Source organism: Lonchura striata, chromosome 2 (genome assembly GCF_050655825.1).
Source record: "Lonchura striata isolate lonStrDom1 chromosome 2, ASM5065582v1, whole genome shotgun sequence".
In the NCBI taxonomy this organism is placed as follows: Eukaryota; Metazoa; Chordata; class Aves; order Passeriformes; family Estrildidae; genus Lonchura; species Lonchura striata.
The window spans coordinates 55,794,242-55,809,340 of NC_140704.1; the positions used below are offsets into that span (position 1 = coordinate 55,794,242).

The 15,099-nt window shown below is 36.6% G+C and overlaps 1 protein-coding gene and 1 long non-coding RNA gene across 5 annotated transcripts in view; one reads left to right on the forward strand and one right to left on the reverse strand.

The window, feature by feature from the left end:
• CDH12 (cadherin 12) overlaps window positions 1-15,099 on the reverse strand; it is a 626,739-nt gene that overhangs the window by 376,225 nt on the left and 235,415 nt on the right. The window lies entirely within an intron of this gene.
• LOC146768257 (uncharacterized) lies at window positions 1,379-14,740 on the forward strand. The gene is made up of 3 exons (XR_014952483.1): window positions 1,379-2,700; window positions 4,457-4,666; window positions 4,769-14,740. It is a non-coding gene; the product is annotated as an uncharacterized LOC146768257 (long non-coding RNA).

A 15,099-nucleotide genomic window follows, 5' to 3' on the forward strand; every position in this document is an offset into this window, starting at 1 on the left:
ACTACAACATAACTCCTTTTCATTTAGTGTTAAAATATATCACAGATTGACTAAAATATAAAAATAAGGAAAAATAGTAAAATATAAAACAGTACCACAAACACTGGGGAAAGATCACATTTCCTTTAAAACATCAAATCAAATAGAGCCTATACAAATGACAGGAGACAATCATCACCTGAAAGGATTAGCTGTAGCTTAAGTGAAAAATTATATACTCTTATTTAATTTTTCAATATTTTCCACCTGTATGACAGTGCCAATCATATTTCAGAAAGGCAAGGTACTTGTGAAGAATGGCCTGGGTAATGGCACACAGAAAGCTATTATACTTGGATTACATTGGTGGCACTACTGTGTGACAAAGTTAAGGAGCTCAAGTTTTTCTTAATAGTGTCACAGTATCTGCCAGTTACTGACAGATGTAAAATCTGCAGAGGCAATTTTCATGTATTTCTTCAGAAAGTCTCAATTACATCTGATGTTGAATAAAGAGAGAGTAGGAATGATTTTTCCTCTGTTTACTGAAAATGTACTATAAGCTTCCTGATGACTTGACCTATTTTATAAAAACTTCATTTGAATTTATCAAAATCAAGGAGGCAAGTGAATTCAGACTGGCTTTTCCCCCATGCAAAATAAAATTACAGAAATATCTGGAACTTTATCAGCCTTGTTGATAAACTAATAAATGAATGAATCAATTTTCAGTTATTTCTGAAAAATTAATGCATTTTGACAACAAGGATGATGACCTGCAGAGGAAATTTAAACTAATGCCTGCTTGCAAACAATGAAGGGATCAGCTTCTTACACATTTTGAAAACCTGCCAATCAGATATTTCCCTAATTCCTTATTTCCAAAAAGTAGATATTTTACCCTACCTTGCAGCAAATCAGACTTTCCATTCTTTACATGTATTCATATGCAGAAATTAAGTACAAGGGTGAGATATTGGTTTTGTACAAAGATGCTTAATATTACAATAAGTATGAAAAGAAAAATTTAAAAGAAAAAAATTGCTTCTGTCTCTGAGCACAAGCTACTCCAGCAAGCTGCACTGAAAATTCAGGATCAGTAACAAAAGGGAACAACAGTAATACTGAATCATGCCTGCAGGTAACTGAGCCCTGAAGATTACTCTGACTGAGGAGGGCGAGAGAAACTCCTGAAGATCATGTGAGAATCTGCTGGACACAACACAGACCTTGGCAAGAAATTAATCAGAATTACACCTGGTGCTGTGAGAAAGGGCTGGGTTTCATTGAATGGTTCAAGAGGGTGGGTATGGGAGAAACAGATACACGAATAACTGAATGGGGATCACTGAAACATTTTAGGGAGTCTTCTAAAACCCACAGAACTTTGGCAAATATCTTAAGGCTACAATGAGTCTGAGATAGCCTTCACTAACACCAGAAATTCTGTAGTAAACAGTGGCCCTAAATGTTTAAGGTAAATTAGTTGTTTATCTGTGAGGAGACAGGATGAAAACCAGAGGGATTAAGATGACTCAGAAGCAGCAGGCACAGCAGAGGACAGAAGCAGGAAAGAAAGCAGCTGGCTGAATGCAGGCAGGAGCAAGTCTGGTACCTGAACATGGCAGTCCCTCCTGTCTTCTTTTTAAACTCTAACCTAAACTCACTACCTTCAGGAGCACATGGTCTATTCCGTGTGTGCTCAAGCAAGCAAGATGCTTGCAAATTTCAAATTTAACTAGGCAGCAAGAAAATGAAGATAAATCTGCAACTGGATATGAATGTGAACATAGGTCAAAAAGGAGTCACCAGAGGGAATTTTGTGTGCAAGTTTAAACATGTTTAGCCGCTGGGTAAGACAAGATTGACACATACAGTTCTGGCTTATGTGAGGACTGTTTGTGGGTCTGGGACACCTGAACAACTGGAGGTGATGTTCTTACAGTCAGACACATTCACAGTGTGTGTGTGTGAGGAGCTTTGTACATTGGTGCATTAGGGATAACAGGAAGAGAAAAAATGGCAGCCTGTCATTTAGCAGGGATGGCAAGCCCTCCTCTCTGGTTTTGAGTACTGCCATCAATTCCAAAGTCCACTGGTCTTCTTTTAACATGCATAAAGAGTGAAATACAATTCTGAGCTGTATGTGGTATTTATTCTTTCCTGCCAATTTATATTCATGTTGCAATCTACACTGTTTAGCTTCACTTAAATACTTTTTGCATGCAGGTGTTTTATAGATGCATAACTTGCTCTGTTCAATATTTATTATTTGTCAAACAAACAATAAAAATTCCACAGTGAGCAGTTATTGAGGCTCTTCATAAAACAACTACTTGAGTTTTTTCTCTCAACTGATTATCCAGTTCTTGCAGTTATTGCAATAAGTTTTCCTTTAACAGATTATTGACCTGGTTTACTTCCATTTCATTGATAACCCATTATCATATATCACAGTAACACAACTGCTGATAAGGCACACTTCATGCAGAAATCTGCCACCTGTGGCCTGCAGGTAAAGAAATGGATGCAGGGAGCCTTGTGAATGCTTTTCACCTGTGAGTAACAGCTGCTCAGAAGTGTGGTAAATTGAAAAACCAAGTTACTGATCTGGCCAACACCAACACTCCTGGGAACACTTTTGCAAGATCTCCAGCTTGGCACCTGCAAGAAATGAGTTTTATCTTGCCACAGCTCCAATTGCTGATACACACAGCAGAGGTAACTCACATTACCTTTAATGGGCTTGGATGAAGGCATTTCAGCTATTAAACTAATAACTTACACTAGAATCTACTATAATTTTAGCAGCTTTAAAATACAAATATCTATTTATTTCAAATAGCACTTCCTGATTATGGATTTTGTCCACAATTTTAAAGTTGATGTTTCAACAGGCTAGTAATGAATTGCTTTGTTCAGAGTGACACTGAGCTTTCAGAATTCTTTTGTTTTCTGAGAAATTGAATTCATTTAGAATTGTTTCCCCATAAGGTTTTTGATCATCACAATTATGCCTTCAAAATCTATACAAAGGCTTTTATATTTCTGGTTATTTTCTTAAGTAATATGGCATCAAAAACATCAATAGGGAGATTAACTTCTTTGTCCTCCACAGAGAACAGAAAAAGATGCAACATGCAATTTTTAATTTGGACTGCTTTTTAAAAACTGCTATTTTTATACCGAACCAATAACAACATCTAAAAAATTAGTCCTGCATTTCAAGTGCAGAAAATGCATTTATTACAGAATAACAGCAATAGGCAATAAAGAATTGCATAATTGAAAAATATTTATCTATGGACTATTTCTGTCTGTACATACATGTGGTTTTGTAGTGGTGAGTAAGAAATTCACTGGTTATATACTGGGTGAACAAAAATCAGGTTTAAATCTACCCCGCTGAACACAAGCTGTAGATTAAAAGATCTGTTTTAAAAGAATAAAAGAATTAGCAAAGAGATAGCTAATATTTTTCAACATTTGCAAAGCATATAAACTTCCAGAACTTCATTTCACATATCCATATTCATCCAACTTGTATCAGAAAAGAACAAACAAACCAGACACATCTATGAATGTTTGAATCAACCTCAGCCTTATGCTACAAGTCTTACTGCCAACAACCATATAAATAATAACAATTAGAGTAACATTCTGTAACCTCAACCTTCCCCTTCCTCTTTAGCAAAGAGCACTGTATTACATAGGAAAAAAAAAAAAAAAAAAGACAGGTTACTCTATTAAATAGCTCAAGTAGCAAATTGAAAAGTCTTTGCACAGTATAACTAAGACTATTTCTCCAATTTCTACTCAGAATATCCACTAATTTTTTACTATTATTTTTGCAGCTTTACATGAAGGGATCCTACTAATCTTACTTATGCACCTAAACCCCCAAATAAATCAACATATCAAATGAAAATCAAATGTACAGGTATTACAACTTTTATGTATGCATCCAATCCAAATAATGGAACCAGATGAGTTCAACATTTCAGTCTTGCATTCATTCAGCACTGCTGACACTTGTATATTAAACTGATGAAAGCTGAAAAATCAATTCACAAACCTCCCCCTAAAATACCAAAACAAAAAACCCCAACACAACAGTAAAAAAAAAAACCTCTCACCATAAAAAACTGCAAAGCACCACATCTTTACCAACATGCTTCTTTTCCTCAGCAACAGGATGTCATAAAATAGTCTAAGTGATCCCCCCTGGATGCTCAGCAACCATCAAAGGTGCTCTATCACTCACCTCTGCAACTGGGTAGAGGAAAACAATTATAATGAAAGATGAATGAGAAAGATTAATGAGGACAGGGAGAGATCATTCATCGCTTACTGTCACAGGCAAAGTAGACTTGACTTGAGGTTATTAATTGAATTTATAACCAATCAAAATCAGAGCAGGATAATGAGAATTAAAATGAATCTTGAAAAACCTTTATTCCACTCCTCCTTCCTTCAGGGGTTCTACCATCTTGCCCCAGTGGTGTAAAGAGACAGGGAGTGGGAGATACGATCAGCTCATCACAGGATTTTCTGCCATTGCTCAGGGAGAGGAGTCCTTCCCCTGCTTCAACTTGGGTTGCCTCCCATGGGAGACATTACTGCATGAACTCCTCCAGCCTGAGTCCTTCCCACGGGCAACAATTCTCCACAAACTGTGACAGAGTGGGTGAGTCACCTTCAGGTACACCCTGCTCAAGTGTGGGTTCCCCCAAAAGGGTTGTAAACCCAACCAGGAAAACTGTTTCAGCATGGGTTCCTCTTTCTACAGGTCTGTGGGTCCTGCCAGGACCCTGTTCCACCAAAGGTCTTCCACAGGTTCACAGCATCCACCTGCTCCAGTGTGGGTTTCCTCCATGGCCTGCAGGTGGATCTCTGCATCCCCACGGTCCTCCATGGGCGGCAGGGGTGTGGGATTCCTTAAAATCAGAAGGTTTTGGGCACGTTGCAAAAGGCAGGCTTCAGAGACAGCAGGATGGTGATTAGAGCTAAACAGTAGCTATAAGAGTTGTCAGCAGAAAAATTACACAAGAAGTAGAAAGAAAGGACAAATAGAACAATGGTCTGTGTATTAACGCTTGGATAGAATAACTTCCTAAGTTGCAGAAAAGTATATCTGGTGAGATATTAGTAAGTTCTAAGCTTAATAATGGAGCTCTGTGCATTGTATCTTAAGGCTTACAAGCAAGTATTATACTCTAAATAAGCAAGCATTGTTTTAACCAAGGGTATGTGTATTTATATTGATTGGATAGAACTCCTGTCAATGTGCTTTTGCTTTGTGTGATTAGTCAGAAAGCTTATAAAGTAAGTTGTAACATTAAGTTCTTGATCTGTTGCCTGGATGTGAGCTGCTGGCATTTTCCCATTGTCATAACCATGTAATGAGACTGATGCTAAAAAAATAAACAGCTCGAGATGCATGCCACAGCAGTCCCGTCCCATTCGTGACCTGTACATAGCTGCCGGTCGGCGATACAGGGGCACAGCTGCTTCACCATGGGCTGCACCACAGGCTGCAGGGGAATCTCAGCTCTGGCACCTGGAGCACCTCCTGCCCCTCCTTCTCCACTGACTTTGGTGTCTCCAGAGTTGTTCCTTTCACATATTGTCACTTCTCTCTGAGTGCAATTGCATCTGTGCTATATATTTTTTTTATTTCTTACATATGTTATCACAGAGGAGATACTACCTGTTCTGATTGTCCCAGACTTGGCCAGCGGCACATCCATCTTGGTGCTGGTCAGCATTGGCTCCGTTGGACATGGGGGAAGCTTCTAGCAGCTTCTCACAGAAGCTCTCTGTGTCCCTCCCTTCCCTCAACCCCAGCTACCAAAACCTCGCCACACAAACTAAATATACCTAATTGTAAAAGTCTTATGCTTAGCAGTAATGAAATATTTTGTCTGTCTCTCAGAAGTCATTAGTAATGTGGATTTCAGGTAAAATGGAAGCTCTGCCTGACAGGTTTTCTAAAACCTTGTTACTTTTTCCACCTGAGCTTCAAGTAATAGAGTCTCAAACAGTGAGCCAGGTTAAATAGTAAGAGGACAATTTAAGCAACTTATAACTTTGTAAGTGTAGTAGGAAAAGACAAAGCCATACAAATCCACTGGATTCTGTCTTCAAATAAGTCCATGAGTTACACACTGGAGTTAACTCATGAAGCGAAGTCATGAAAGGAGGTCATCTAAGTGAACCTGACTTATGTGTCTGAATGCAGCATTAACTGACCCAAGAATTTTCTACCCCTTCCCACTAGATGTCTTCCAGCAGGATGTCACCTTTCTCTTGAGGATAGTGGACTTGGAGTATCAAGTTGGCAGAGAGAGAGCAACAGGCAGAGACTACCTGGCTGATGAACTGTATTAATATTCCCACCTCATTTTCACAAAATGTCACCAAGTACTCTGACAGCAATAAACTTCAAAACTCAAACTTAATTAAAGCACATTTAACACAGATGTTGCTACTGGCAACAAAGTAGCATTGTCACTGTAACCTCTTCTGTCAAGGTGACTGCTGCCAGTCTTTCAAAATATAGACTCTATAAGTAATTGACTATATAAGTAATATTCAGATTTTGTGTGTACTGTGCAATCAGATAGCAGAAAGCAACTTTTTTCCAGATTTACTTTTTTTCCAATTCTTTTTCTCTGGATATTAATTTTATTGGGAGCAAACAGGTTCAAAAAAGTCTTTAAGGAGTTCTGTTATTTAATAGTACTGATTTTTAGTGAGATTCAGATTAATATATTGTTATACTGCTTTTCATTCTCTCAAGGAGTCCAAGTGCTTCAAGATAGATAGATATATAGGTGTGTATATATATATATATATGTATGGACACTTTTTCAGACTGCCTCCAGCATCTGTTCACATTTCACAAATACTTCCTATGTCTGTTGAAAAGACAGACAGAGACATATACTTTTTTTTTTTTACCCTGTAGGATATTCAAATGAGTAGCTGAAAATGTCAAAGACAGGGCAGATGTAAATTCCTTACCTATTTATCTCCTAGAGCTACAACAGGTAACACAAAACATGTGGTTTGGCTTAACTGTCAGAAGTTACCCATCTTTTACAAACTTCTTTCCCATAAACAACTAATTTTTACGTATGTATTCAAATAAAAACTTATTTTTCGGTCTCAGTTTGCATTACATTGGGCAGATACCTGATGTATGCAGGTCAAGATTTGATATATAGTCTCTGTACACAATTAGTGATAGAACTTCCTGATCTTTCTATATGGAGCCGTAGATCAAAAATAAATGTGTCTTTAAGTCTCCTTAAAAATTTGTGGAGATTTCAGTAAGCAGAGTCCTCTGTCCATGTAGCTGTAGCTTCTTTTACTACAAGCATGTGACTCACTTTCCCTCAATGTTATTTTCCTCCTTCTCCTCGTGCCATCTAAAACCTTTCATTTTCCTTCCTCCTACTCCTTGTTTTCATTTTTGGCTAGACAGCTAAAATAGAAGTCAGATCCGTGTCAAACCCCCAGCAGGCACCACGTGTCTGCCTTGGGCACAGCGCCGGGGCCAGAACACCTGGCTGCTCTTCCTCCAGTGCTGCACTCTGCCAGCCTTCCCTCACCATGGACAGAGGCACAGACTCCCCTCCCACCACAGAATTTCACAGGACTTACCAGAACTCCTTCACTGCCTGTAGGCTTCTACTCCCTGATAGATTTAAGATTTAAGAAGCCAATATATTAAAAACCATCACAGATAACTGAGAAACACAGACACTGTGACTCCGTTGGAAAGCCAGTAAATCATTCAAATTATGCTGAATTTCCTGATGAATATAGACACAACACAGTTCTCTTAAACTAGATATCCATTACTTAAAGAAGATATTGATTATTTATTTAGAATTTTTTTCGTCATCTTGTACTTTTAAATATCCACAGCCCATAAAGATCATTCATTTCTGACAGCATTTTTCTTCCAGAGTGCATGCATCACTGATTATAGTCTGGCTCATGTGCAATCAGAGTTCCATTACTTCACACTGTAATTAAGGATATGTGAATCAATTACTAAATTAATTCCAGGGTTATAAAGCTATCCTTAAAGTCAGAGAATGATTCAGGGAATTAACAGGTACCAGGTAGGTAATGCTTCAGACAAAACTGCCTTGAATGTTCTTCTCCTAACAGCAAGAGTGCCTCCTGAAGTTTCTTAAAACTAGTTTAAGAAATTTAGTGGTGTCAGAAGTAATGGTCCTACTCTGGTTTCAGGGTTTGGCCAAGCAAGCACAAAAAATATATTGTTTTTTATATTCCTTTAGTCTGTGTACTGCATTCCAGCTGCTGTTTCTTTGTGCTCAAACACAACAGAATTATAACTGACAATTGGCTGACAATGCATCTTCAGAATAGCTACATCAGCATATTTAAATGTGGACCAAAAATATAGAAGCACTGGTTCATTACACAAAGTTTGTTTTGAAAAGTCTCATTCTCTTAACTGTAAACTGTAACTTCTAATAGAACAGAGTTTCCTAGTACAAAACAACTTCAGGACGCAGTCACCAAAAGCAGTACACAAACCATTCAAAAATAAATCTAGTTTGCATATTTTTAATGTCAAAACATAATTTAAAGGCAATATTGAAATGCAGAAAAGGAAAAAGGAATATAAACCTTTGAAGTAATAGAATAAACTACACATGAAATATTCTCCAGGATAAACTATGTTAACATTTTTAGTTTTTCCTGCTTAGAAGTCTGTTAAGTACTTCTCTAACTTCTTTTTACAGTACTATGATTGACATAGGGATGATTCAAACATATCAAGACAACTTCAGATTTTAACATTGATCTCTCCAACTTGCATCTGTTTTATTTATAAGGACAAATTACTATATTGTAACAGTTTTCTGACCACACAGTCAGAAAAACATCTCCAAACTGGATCTTCCAAAATACAGTTTTAATCCTCTTCATCAAACACCAACAGTTTTCCTCCAGTCTTTAGTCTGCCTTTAAAGCCAATTATAGTAATCTAATGATAAATAAGTTTTATCTAATTTCTTTTGTTTTTTATCTTGGCAATGTAATCACTGAACCACATATTACTGAAAGAGTTTTCAAAAGGATACTACCTAACATTTCTTGGCTCAAAGAAGTCATATGCATTGAATGCAATAAAGAACATACAACATTTTCATTTGGGGGTGGGGTTTTCATAGTGGGGTCTCTATATGTATATTCAGCTTTTTAGTTAGTATTGTACACAAAAACTTGGACTACTATTGATTTCTTAGACTGAAAAGTTGCATTCATAGAAGATTTCAGCACCAATATATATCTTCAGAAATTTTGTGCCATTTAGTAATCTTATTTAGCTGTTTTCTTTTCCAGAGCCTAAATGAATTTCCTAAAATCTTGCCACTCATTATGAACTGCTTATAGCAAAACAGAGTCAATGATTAATTGAAGGAGGAGGTAGCAAAATAAAAATAATGGATAGTCACCACTTTGGCTTGGGCTGAGACAGACAGCACTAGATACAAGAAACAGAAGCCAGGAAATATCATGACACCTAATCATTAATTCTTTGCTAGTTTTTTGTCTAACACCACTAGACAGAGACAAATAATATCCTTTGAAGAAATGTCTGGTACTAACAAAAGCTGTTCACGTACTACATAAGAGGCAGCATCACCTGAGAACATTTTTCCTTTTCAGTCTTCTCCCCTTAGACCCTGGTCTTACTATCTGCTCCAAAACAACAGATCAAAGCGCCTAGGGGGAACTGATGAAACGTGCAACAACCCAAATATCCCAAAGAAGAAGCTTCTGGCTTTAGGTCTGACAGCAGCTGGTAAAGCTGGCAAAATTGTGGAAATACAATTTCAAAAGAAGTAGTAAAAAGTTAAGAAACTACAACTTTGAAAGAATTACTGACACTTCTGTGTCCTAGCAGTGCCTGGTAGCAGAAATTTCTCCTGCTGTATTGGCATAGGGTACTAGAAGGAAAGTAAGAAGCCAGCTGATTGCTCCCGCTTGTTTAGGAGGAGTATCTTGATAGTTTAATTCACAATCAAGGGTTCACTTGGTTGGCATCTGAGGCAAGAAATCCAGCCAGCTGACATTGCTGCATCTGGGCCTTTGCTACATGACAGGTTAAGGTCAGTAGGGCTGACTTGAGCTGGCTTGTAACAGCTCAGCTTTCCATCTTAGCTGACCCCAGAGGTCTTTAGTCTGGAGAAAGAGAAGCATAGCCAAAACGACAAGTCTTCCTGCTGAAAGGCTGGTGGGATACTCCTTACTGCAATACATATGAATCAAGAGGAGGCTCAGATAACATAACTTATATTTTACATGAACATTTAGGCTACCAGCATCAGGGGGGAGGGGAACTACATACATGGCAAATGCAAGACAAGACATTTTCCCATAGGAAGCTTAGTGCTTCATTATCAACCTCTTCCCATGGATCAGCAGACAAGCAACCATGTTGGCTAAAAAAAAAGCAAGGTGAGAAGAAAAAAGCCCAGTTCAAACTAATAAAGTTGTTACAGACATAGGCTCTCACTGTTATACCCAGGAACTTCAGCACAGCCTGGTAACTCAGCTGCAGAAATCAGTACAATTTCCTAAACTTCAGAAAGCCAAAGCCACACTCTATTAACACACAGATTTCATGTCCTGCAAGAACACAGATGCATAAATTAGAAAGCAGATGGAGAGACTGCCAAAATTATGTTTTTTTTAACTGTAAATACACATCACATTCCAAACTACAGAAGACAGATTTAAATAATCTTCTATTTTTAATAAGGACCAAGAAATACACAGAGAAGTCAGTTTCCCTATTTGAAACATTGACCATCAAAAAGTTTGAAACATTGCCCACAAAAATCCCTTTTTGTTTTACCCAAGCAAAAAGGGACATGCTCATCAAGGTATGAGAGTAACACAAAGAGGAAAAGCTGACATGCACATATTTATACAGATTTATATAGATATATACATAGAAAAATATATATACATATATGTATGAGTATGGACAGCACCTTGTTTGAAAGAAACATTGGTCACTTGCCTTATGACAAGAGCATGATCTGACATGGCCAGATGATATTTTTTTGCTTTGCATTTATTTGTGTGGATGCATACAACAGGCAGCCATTGCATTGTGCTGTATACAACCTATAGTACACTCTGGCAGAGAGAATCCAGTCATATTAAAATATTTAAGAAAAATATTAGGGTGCTTATAAGCGAAGTTAGATTTAGCAGTCCTTTATTAGGTACTCAATTCTTTCACTTCTCTATATATTTTCCTGCAGAGAATATTTTCCTTTTTGCTCTGAACTTCCTTATGCTTAAACTAATTATCTATCACAACTGGCAAAATATTTAATCCTATGGGTACCAGCACAGATGTACTGTCTAGCGTTATGAAATTGCCTGTTTTCTCAGCTTGTAAATTCAGGAAAAAAAATAGCTATCTAGTAAAAGTCAGATGTCTGCAATGGCAGCTAGCACAATGATACACATCTAGCATCTTAAATGCAAGAAATGAAATGTGGGTTTAATAAACATAAATAATACATATATATTCTCACATTTTAAAATAATGATCAATATATCAATAAATATATGTGCACACTTAAGAACCCAGTTAAGAAAGCTGATGTGCAACAAATCCTTTTTTTTTTTTTTTGCATTAGTTATTCAGGCTACAATTATTCAGCAATATTACAAAAACATAAAAATGCCAATACTACCATAGCGACCAACAGAGGTGCTCAAGTGTTGTGACAACCTGAGTTCTGTCTTGCTGTCAGTGCAAACACATCTTTCACATATTTTACCAGTGTAACAAGAAGAACAGAGCTAGTTACAGTCAACCAAGCAGTGTGACACCCTGTTCAAATGGTACGGGTATAGCTCTGTAGTACAGCCACAGTATAACCAAACACTCTGAACTGCTACATATATATCATGCACATATTTAAAAGCATTTATATGTTGAACGTATCAAAATAGACAGCAGGATTTTTCTTCATTAATAAAAGACGTGATGGTCTAGGCTCTATAAACAACTCAGATATTTGGATCATTTCTATTGAAGCTAGCATGAAAAATATGGAAAAGCACTTATTAGGGAAAAAAGTGTAAAAATGTTGAAAATTGTCATCCATAGTAACATGCTCACAGATGTGACAGACATTGACTTTAATATATTCTAGCTATATTAACACACTATAAGTATATTAGGTATGTTGCCTAATGGATGCCAAGATAGGCTTTGGATAAGCTTTAAAATATTAGATATGTGAGCAGAAATGATGTTATTTACAGGGCTTATTGTGCACTATAAGTCTGACTGTGAATAATAGACCAGGTTGAGGGTAAAAATACCAGCATCAAGGAGCATTTTTACCCACTTAGGTTATGCATATAATTACTCTATAACAATATCTTCCAACTTTCTGTAATTACCCCTTCTTGAGAACCATCCAAAAAAAAAAAAGTTTACTTCTGGTTTCCATACAACAGAAAATTGCTTACTAAAGCTACTTCCTATGATAAGGAAATAAAGGAAACTAAGGTGATTCTTTTAAACTGGTGTTCACTGGCTGTTATGAATAAAAATCCACCAATATTCCTTGGAAGCCATCCACAAGAAAAGGCTGATATATTCAGTGAAACAAAACAAAAACAACAGTCTGCTCTGCATAACAGTAAAAAAAGAAAGGTCTATTAGATGAATACTGATCCCAAGATTTAGAAGACTGGCTGTTACTTCTTGCCTGATTTCTGTCAAGCCTGCAAGCACATTTATACAACTTACTCGGCAGCATTTTCCTTACAAATACATCTGAAAAATTCCACTCACTCTAAAGCAATCATTTTAAATGGTGAGACATCACAGAATTTGTTTTCTTCATGTTTATAACCATGAAATAAAATTTTGGTTTTGAGCTGTATATTTCACAACAATTTTGCAAGGTTGTCATGAAGCATGTAGGCACACTGGAAATGTCACAGAATGTGATTTTTCCTTTCAAAATGAAACATATGGCTTTTCATTTTACCTAGTGCACATCTTGAAACAGGCATATAAATTCTTTGGTGTGTGTGCACATTATAATACAACTGTAAAGCCATTATTTTTTGTAGGGTTCTTGTGCATATTGTCAGCACCTGTAGCTGAATAAACCAGGCATAGTGATGATCATGCAAATTAGCAGAATTTCTTTTGTACACATAGATTAATCTTAATTCCTCTTATTATGCAGGAACAGGAATGTTTTAATTTTGTCTACAAAAGGTATCATTATTTTCTATTTGTTTGTGTTCATTCCAGCAGTTATCAGTTTGCCCCATGTTTACTGATGCTCAATTACTTTAGGACCGGAAATTCAATAAATTTTTATCTATTACTATTATTGTGATGGTGAAATATCACTTATTCTTACTGTTAGACTTCATGAAGCAATGTTTTTTTCTCTGCATAATTATTGGCAGTCTGAGAATAATTACATAACTTAAACTGACTTCTTAATTGTTCATTGAACTCCCTTATTTCCCATGACTTTTTCACAGAAGTTAGAATTCCATGTCTTGATCTACAACCTTCATAGTTCAGTATGGAATATTGCCTACATAAGTAAATATGCTTATTTAAAAAAAAACTCATCTTTAATTTTATCCATCATATAGAGTTTCCCACATCAAGTCTTCAACTGTATTAATTAGTATGTAAATTAAGAGAACAAGTGACTTACAAATCCAAAAGCATGCTAGTATCTTTTGCCAAATGATTTTTAATTCACATGATTTTCCAAAATTTTCCTTACCGCAAAAGCTAAAGCAATTGAAAATACTCTAGGTGCCCTGAAATCCAAAACACATGAAATGATCTAATACTACAGTTTCTTGAATCACACAATCCAGATATTTTTGGATTTCATGTTCATGAAGCTTACTTTAAAACTCTGCCATGTATTGATAGCAGTGGGTTGTTTTGGTAGTTTAATACTAGAAAAAGAAAATATCTTGCCAAGTCACTAGTTACCACACCTATGAGCAAGCAGCACTCCAGTAAAGACAGAGAGAGGGCTGGTCAGAGGGCTGTAGCATGGCTCACAGACCCCAGAGGGACAGGCTCCAATACCGCATGATGACTTCTCCATCATTTCTGTCACTTGTCAGGGACAGCGGAGCAGAACTGGGCCTTAGCAATTGCAACCAGCATAAGGCTGGACACAAAGCAGACTGAAAAAGAAAAGTCTGAAACATGTCAGAAAAAACATGTGCAGCATAAGATTATCAGCAGAAAACATATATAGCTGCAGACAAAGGATGAAACTAATTAAAAATTAAACTAGTTAATTAGTCAAGTGTTGGAAATAACACAAGTGTGAGCAACTGGTATAATACTGACATGTTTTTTCTAATTGCAATGCCATCATTAGACATCATTCCTAGCCTTGGGAAATTTTCTAAATTAGAATTTGGCTGTATTGGATCTACTGTAAGCAGTGTTTTAGAGTCACATAAAACCACCTTGTGTGCTTGACAAGTACACTTCATCAGGTGTTGAATTTGTTTTTTCCTTTTAATTTAATTAGAGACCATAAGGACTATGAATGACACCCAGCTGGTTAGGTTAAAAACTCACATTAAGTTGCAAGGAAACGTGATCCAGCACAAGTACCATTAGCAAGAATCTCTCATAAACAAAATCATAAGCTTAACAAAAAAAAAAAAAAAACCCTCCAAAAAAAAAAAAACCTCCAAAAAAAAAAACCACCACCACCAGGAAAAAAGAAAAAAAACCCAACAAAACAAATACCAATTAACAATTCTCAACACTAAAAAAACCCTCTTAAAATGCAAAGCCTTGAAAAGTTTCTAAAGCATTAAAGCCTCTATAGTAGCTGAACTTTGTTCCAGAAATAATATTCCTAAACCAGTTCCATAATTTTGACTTTAGTTTCCCCTACCATCTACTTGAGTTTAAAGATTACCACCATGCTCTACGTACTAAGGTGTTTTCTTGCATTACAGATCAGAGCTGCTAGTTAGTAGCTGCATCTTTATAGAAGTAGCAGAGTATTTCAGGATTGTTTT